Source organism: Lotus japonicus, chromosome 2 (genome assembly GCF_012489685.1).
Source record: "Lotus japonicus ecotype B-129 chromosome 2, LjGifu_v1.2".
Lineage (NCBI taxonomy): Eukaryota > Viridiplantae > Streptophyta > Magnoliopsida > Fabales > Fabaceae > Lotus > Lotus japonicus.
Genome location: NC_080042.1, coordinates 72267582 through 72275204, shown reverse-complemented (window position 1 = coordinate 72275204; position 7623 = coordinate 72267582).

Sequence of the window (7623 nt, the reverse complement as noted above, 5' to 3'; positions counted from 1 at the left end):
CTCTTACTTACCCACCACGAACACGAAGAATATATAATATCAATTTCTTAATTAAGAGGACCACGGTGTCTTGCATAAGATAATAATAACGATTGTCCAAAAAAAAAATAACGATTGTCCACCATAAATTAGAAATGAAAAACCATTTTTCTCATATAATAATAGGAAAATACAAGTATACAACCAACCAAATGCATATAGATAGCCGTTTGTTTTTCGTTCCAACTAAAAATGTATATTTCTGTACCAAAATTAATTTTATTTAATGCATGAATTCTGTTTGATAAAAATATATTTATAGATGACTTGACTCAAATTTAAAATAATTCATTCTTTCAAACTTAATTATTATTTATTGATGTTTTCGATATATGTAGAGTGGATTTTCAAATAACTTATGTTACTATGTTTCTTTAATAAAAAAGTTCAATTAAAAAAACTTTTCTATAGTAATTTTTTCTTAATCATTTATTTTTGCTTACGGGTATCTGGTAATATGATTCTAAGGCAAAAAACGTTCATATTATAGTGAGACTAATTCTTTCAGCAGTAGTTTTTTTCATCCACAAAACTTAAATCCAAAACCTTGACAGGATTTGGTGGGATGAAACCCCAAGAGCCTTGGCTGAAGCATTATTTGTGGACACATATGATTCATATGAATGAAAGCCTTCCTTAAAAAAAAACCACCCATTAATAAAGAGGCGTGATTTTGAATCCAAATGAATCATTTATCCCAAATATGCAAGTACTTGATGATCACGCCATTCTTGAATGTGCATCTTCACATTTTCTTTGTTAAAAAGTAATATTCCCTAAAATGGTAAGACAATAATAATAATAATAATAATAATAATAATAATAATAATAATAATAATGGATTTGAATTTAGTTATGATAATTATTTGGATCATACTTTAAAAGTTATTGATCAGAAAAAAGATAAGGAAAATAATACAGTTGGACTTAAATCGGGAAGACCCTCCTCAATCTATACATTATTTAAAAAAAAAAATTAAACATAAAATCAGCACTCATATTCCATTAAAGTCTCACATGGACAAGATAGTGGCCACCAAAGCCTTGCATAAGCATTTTACAATCATCCATCACACTATGCCGATAAGCCTTGGATAATCTGTATTTGATCGGATATAAAATTACTTTTTCATAAATAAGTTAGAATTGATTCTTGAATCTCCCTCTCCTAACCTAAATATTCACCAACTGGGGACAAATCACCTAATCGATACATGATTAATATAATATCTTTAAAAAGCATATCTACCTTTATCGTGCAACTGTCCTAAGAAATTATTTGTCTACTTTGAAGACTTGACTTCATTCCATATCCATGATGTTGCGTGTTCCAAAATTCTAAGGCCACATCTGTTTTGTTTGCAGTTTTAAACTAATGAATATAGGATACTCCATGTAGGAGTGGCTAATTAGTTGAATCCAAATTTTTATATAAACAATGGAAAAGTATAGAGGAAGAAATAAACAATGAGAAAATACAGATGGAAGTTAAGTGGCGTGTCTAGGTTATGTCACACGGACTTTTCCATTTTTGTGCGAAATTTCCCAGCAATCATCAGCATAACTGCATAAGCATAAGCCTCATCCATTATATCACCATCATAAGTCATAACCTGTCTTATTATCTTTAACTATTTTGGCGGAGTATCTCACATCTACAATGTCTTCTCCTATTATCCGTTTCAGATTGGTTGACATTTCAAATTTGGTACAAGTTAATTAAAAACTCATCTCATACTTTTTTTTTTAATTTTTTTTATTTCAAGGTATCTCACGGCCGGTTACTAATATCTCGCTCTATCTTCAGGATTTCTTCAAATTAATTTTTATTTTGGAATATTAAAACTATTCATATATTTAATATATTTATGATGAGAAAAAAAAATTGATGTTGAGAAAATTGTTATTTATAAGAGAAACTATAAATACCACCAAATTTTCCCGCAAAAGGGATATAAATGGTATGGTATACATTAATTTTTTCCTTTTGGATCAGTTCAATTGTTTTTTAGTTATTGAAGTATGCTAGTGACACCTCATTTGCCAGCCATGCATTTCATGAAATTCTTTGGCAAACTCAAATGAGAAGCACGAATCATGCGCCAAAGGGCGAGAAAGCAATGAGGTATAAACATTTAAAAAAAAAATTTATTCTCCATCAAAGACAAATATGTTCAAAGCAGTTTGAAACCAAAATATCTCTTAAAAAGAATTAAGTATGTATAGTTATTTAAATCAACCACATGTTGGTGAGAATAAACATTACTAAATGTTTTGTCGATTTTTTTGTTATAAATCATAATAGGATGTTAGAATATAACATAAAACCATTAAAGTGGCCCTTTCCCAACAGCTTAAACTTTTGGGATAAGTGGTTGTTTGACATGGTATCAGAGCTTCTATGACCGAGAGGTCTAGAGTTCGATCCTTGCTTCCCTCACTTTCTAAGTAAAAAGTGGAATTTAATTACCCACATGGTAGGTGGGCCTGTGCATTTATCCACGCTTCAAGCCCAAAGGGCTCTTGCGTGAAGGGGCGTGTTAGAATATAACATAAAACCATTAAAGTGGCCCTTTTCCAACAGCTTAAACTTTTGGAATAAGTGGTTGTTTGACATAGAAAGAGTTGGCAATGGAAGTTGCGTTTTGAGCATGTGTTCTGAGAAACTAATAAGTATAATAAGGTTACGGACATTTCGGCCAATGAAGCTCACTTATTCCTTTGGGGCTCCATGAGCCTCATGGTAGTAGTACTTTTTCACGATATTACAGGTTTTGTTTTTCCTAGATATGTAGTTCGTTAGTTTCTTGTTTTTACTGGACTAGACCTTATCAATAATAATATTTTTTTTTATTAATTTACTGCTGAAAGTGTCTCTGAAAAAAAGTAATTTTATTAAAACTTAAAAAGTATTACAAAATTAGACACTGCAAATTGGCAGTGGCCGGTCAAGTGTATAACAAATCGATTCTATTTCTAAAGACAAAAAGAACCCAAAACGAAAAAAAAAAAATCTTAAATACTCTGGAGGTCCTTGGAATTGTACGGTGTACGAAAATGAGTCATTAAAATATTTTTTTCGATTCCGGATCTCTGAATTTATTTTTAATCGAAATAAGTCCCTACCTGTGTTTCATGAATTTATGTGGCTCATTTTTTGCACATTCATCAATTCCACGTGGTTTTTATAATTTTCTTTTATTACACGTGGATTAATAAATAATCATTATACATTTTAAGTTTAAAATTAATTCCTCAACCTAAATCTTAAAACATTTTACTCATAGCCCCAAATTAACATCACACGATGGCAGAACCCACTCCTTCATCCAAGCATCAACTCCAAAACCTTCAAACCCAGATTCAACACCATAACCACCTGATCTCATGCCCAGTACCATCATCTTCGCCAGCTTCTGCAACTCCAGCGCTAATTCCCACCTTCAAGCGCACCCAAGATCCAACCTTTACACCTAAAGACTCAACCTTTTCACCCTCACAGATCAAGAGAAAGAGATACATGACCAAATAGGGAGAAGAACACAACCTTTTTGCAGCAATTCCTAATTTCTGGTTGAAGATGAAAGAACAAACCCACAACGGGGAAGTTCAACATGGGGAAAGCCTCCTACCCTCCTACTTCAACCGCATCTTCAAACGCGTCCGGTGGCACGCCTCGCCAGTGAAGCTCGCCCTCTCATCCATCGTCTTCTCGGCAGTGATCTTGACCTTTGTTTTATGGTCGTCGTCGTTCACCCAAAGTCACAGAGGTCACCTAAAATTGAAGCTCGATTTGGATATGGGTTTTTCACTTCTGGGTTTTTTCTTCTATGTTTCTGGGTTTTATTCTTCTTCACATCTTCTTTATATCCATCCATCTTCACCCTTATTTTGAGTGGGACTTTTGGGAATAAAATTTAGGGTCTAGATGTTGTGGGGGGGGGGAGGGAATTGGAGGTGAGAATTGGAATCACCGATTGATAGGAATTTGAATCATTGGTTGATAGGAATTGAAATTTGACATGAAGATGAAGATTGAAAGATTAGGGTTCAAAAATAGGGATTAATTAGTTAGGGGTTAATTTTAAGATTTATTTGTTAATTATAATTCATTAACACAGTTGGAATAAAAAAAAGCCACTTGAAATTGATGACTGTGAAAAAATGAGCCACATAAGCATGAAACACGGGTAAAGACTTAAATCGATTAAATTTTTTTTTTCATGGATCTGGAATCGGAAAATAAAATTCAGAAATTTTTTTTCATACGGCATATAATTCCAGGAACCTTCAGAGTATTTAAGCCTAAAAAATTACCCAAAGTCTTGGTCTCTTTGCCAACTTAATTTGCATTCTTCGAAGATTGCTGTAATTGTAACTATTGGTGGGGTCCTAGTGGACCACCAAAACCACATATCTAGTTCAGGGAACATATGCATCATTCAATAACAATAAAAAATATAATAACTAATAGATAATTAAGTTAAGTAAAATTAAAAAAATAAACCAAATCAAAATTCTATAAAATATGTGTATAGTTAATAAATAGACTAGCCTCTAGTTTCTCACCTGTATTACCTTATCTCATGCGAGAGATGCTAACAGTGTTGCACATGTTATAGCCTCAATAGTCTCAAGCTTCCCTTCTTGTGTTTGGTGGGATGAGAGCATCTCCAACTAGGGAAGTTAATGGGTACGGGTGGACATGAATAGTATATACCCACCACTCGCTCTATATGTAAAAGTTTATACATATATCCGCTCCATGTCCACATGGATATCCATTAAGTGAGTTTTAACCGGATTTTAAAATATCCGTGGATATCTATGGGCACCTCGACACTCATAAACATAAATGAATTCACATGTATTTGTTAAAAGAAAATTATATTAAAAGTAAAATTTAAGATTAGACTTTACAGTCAATCAATGTGTGAAGGGAAATACTTTTTTCTACCATTTTTTGGGTCTAAAGGACTTCTTTTCACCATTACCGATATATAAGTTTACTTGAAGGAGAACCATAACTCTAACACAAATTCACTAGATATTAGACTTAGTATACATCTATGTATATATATAAAGATATTTTAGTATTTTATATATCGGGTGAGTATCCATGGGTATGGATACATCTATATCTATACCCGCTCCATTAATATATGAATATTGGAAATATCCATTAAATAAATTCGTGGATACCCGTGAGCGCGGGTAATTTTATCCATAGCGGATTTTTATCCGCGGGTATCCACGGGTGTAGGTAATTTTGACATTCCTATCTCCAACGCTGGTTTCTCAAACCAACTGGAGATGCTAAGGACTGTTTCTTAATTTTCCAACCTATTGGAGCTTGCTTAGTGGGCAGTTTTGGGTTCTTAACTACAGTGCAGAGTTGCAACTCTGCTTTTTCAGTTTCTTAATTAAAATAAGAAATTTTCTCTTACTTATTCACCAACATTCCCCATCAGCTTTCAGAAAGAAATAAACAGAAAGGATGAAATTGAACAATTCAAGTCCAACAGAGACATAATCAGAGGACGAAAATTGCAATTTTATTGAAAAAATTGAAACTTTACATGAAAAAATTGAAACTTTACACACAAAAATTGAAATTTACATAAATAAATAAATAATTCTTCAAGTCTCTGATGAAGTTCTGGAAGCTCTGATCTGAAAGCATTAATCTTGCATGTGTGAAAAGGAAGAATTTTTGCAAGCTTCAAGGCTTTGAAGCTATGAAACAGGGGTTGTGGGGGGCGGATTGAGGCTGTATGGTGGCGGTGGTGGTTGTTTGGTGGCGGCGGTTGTTGTTTGGTGATCGCCTGGGGCTTTGGAGGCATGGACCAGAGAGATCGAGGGAGAAGAAGTGAGGGAGAGAGGAAGGAGAAGAGGAGGCGTCGAGGGTCTGGAGCAGAGAGGAGGTGATGCAGGTGAGGGAGAGAGGAAGGGGAAGAGGAGGCGTGATGCAGGTGAGGGAGAGAGCTTGAGGAAGAAGAAGGTGAGTGAGAGAGCTTGAGGAATCCAGATTGAGAAAGGGAGAAGAGAGGAAGAAGAAGAGGGTGCGGCTAGGGTTGAAGAGTGGAGAGTGAGGAGGAAAAGATGAATATATAGTGGGTGACCTGCTTAGCAGGTCATCCCACTGTTATTGACCGGTTATAGCCGGTTTCTGCCCGTTTGGGCGAGATTTGACCGGTTTTACCGATTTTCTAACATATTTCCATTAAGTAAAATTAAATTTAAATTAAATTCGTATAAATATTAATTAAATTATTTTTTAGTTGAAGTATTGATTTAGTATTAAAATTTAAATCTAAATTGGGTGAAAATAAATATTATAAATTTATGTTGTATGGTGGGATACAGGTGGGACCCTTCAAATAGTAATTTAAGAAATCATGAGTTGGAGCAAAATCTGCTTCAGTTTCTTAGGAGTTTCTTAAGTCTGATGTGGCAGTATGGGCCCACATGAATAGTGTTGAATAGTGTGTTAAGAAACCAAATAAGGATTTTGGTATTGGAGTTGCTCTTATCCTCCCCAAAGGGTGGCAGAAGGTTTTGCTTTTGTCTTCTCATATAAGATGAAATCTAAAACAATGGGTCATTATTCAAGGATGGTGGTTTGACAATTATTTAAGAATGTCACTCTTAAAACTTAAAACAATAAATTTAATTTAAGGGTCCGTTATTATTACTACTATTGTTTATTTTTTTGATTTAATCACTTGTTTTAAAAAACAATCATTTATGTATTTTTAAGCTGTTTTTAGGGTGGCGAGAAATGAACGTGGGGAGGTGATGGCGGCAGGCACCTCCTATCCCGTGGTTGTCTATCGAGCTTGCAAGGCGAGGCAACAACGTTGAAGTGGTCGTTGCTGTTAGCGGTAGAGCTTGACTTTAGATGAGTGTGCTTTGAGACTGACTGTTGTCTCTGTTCTTCTGGTGGAAGAGGGACTCCCAGGATGTTCTTATTTAGCGCTTCTACCTATTCATACCAGATATAGGTAGAAGACGTTCTGTTAGTGGTTGTCTTTTGATTGATAGTGATGTACTGATTTCTATGCCTTATATTGCTTAATATATTTTGCCAGTTGGTTTAAAAACAGTTTTTGTATGCTTTTGATATATAACAAGCAAAAATTGAAAAAAAAAACAGAAATAATCAATTATTTCTAGTGTATTATTAAGTGAAAAACAATTTTATATTTATACACAAACATAAATCAACTTATGCTTTTCAAAAAAATCACTGAAAATAAAATCAATTTATATACAACTTGAAAATCACTTATTTTTTATACAGACACAAACAGGCTCAAAATAGCGATGCTTTGGAAATAAAAGAAAACAGGATAAACGTTGATCTTTCAAAAGTATCAACTATGCATCCCTGGGTTCATTATCCATTTGTGAAAGATTGGTCATGTAATGTCAACTGATGCCATCAGATCAACTCTTACATGAACTTCAATACTATCAGAAATATATATATGAGTAGTTGAAGACACGTACGTGAACTTGTTTGGGAACTTCAATACTATCAGAAATCTCTGATTGCAAATGAATGTTCCTATGTTCATTACA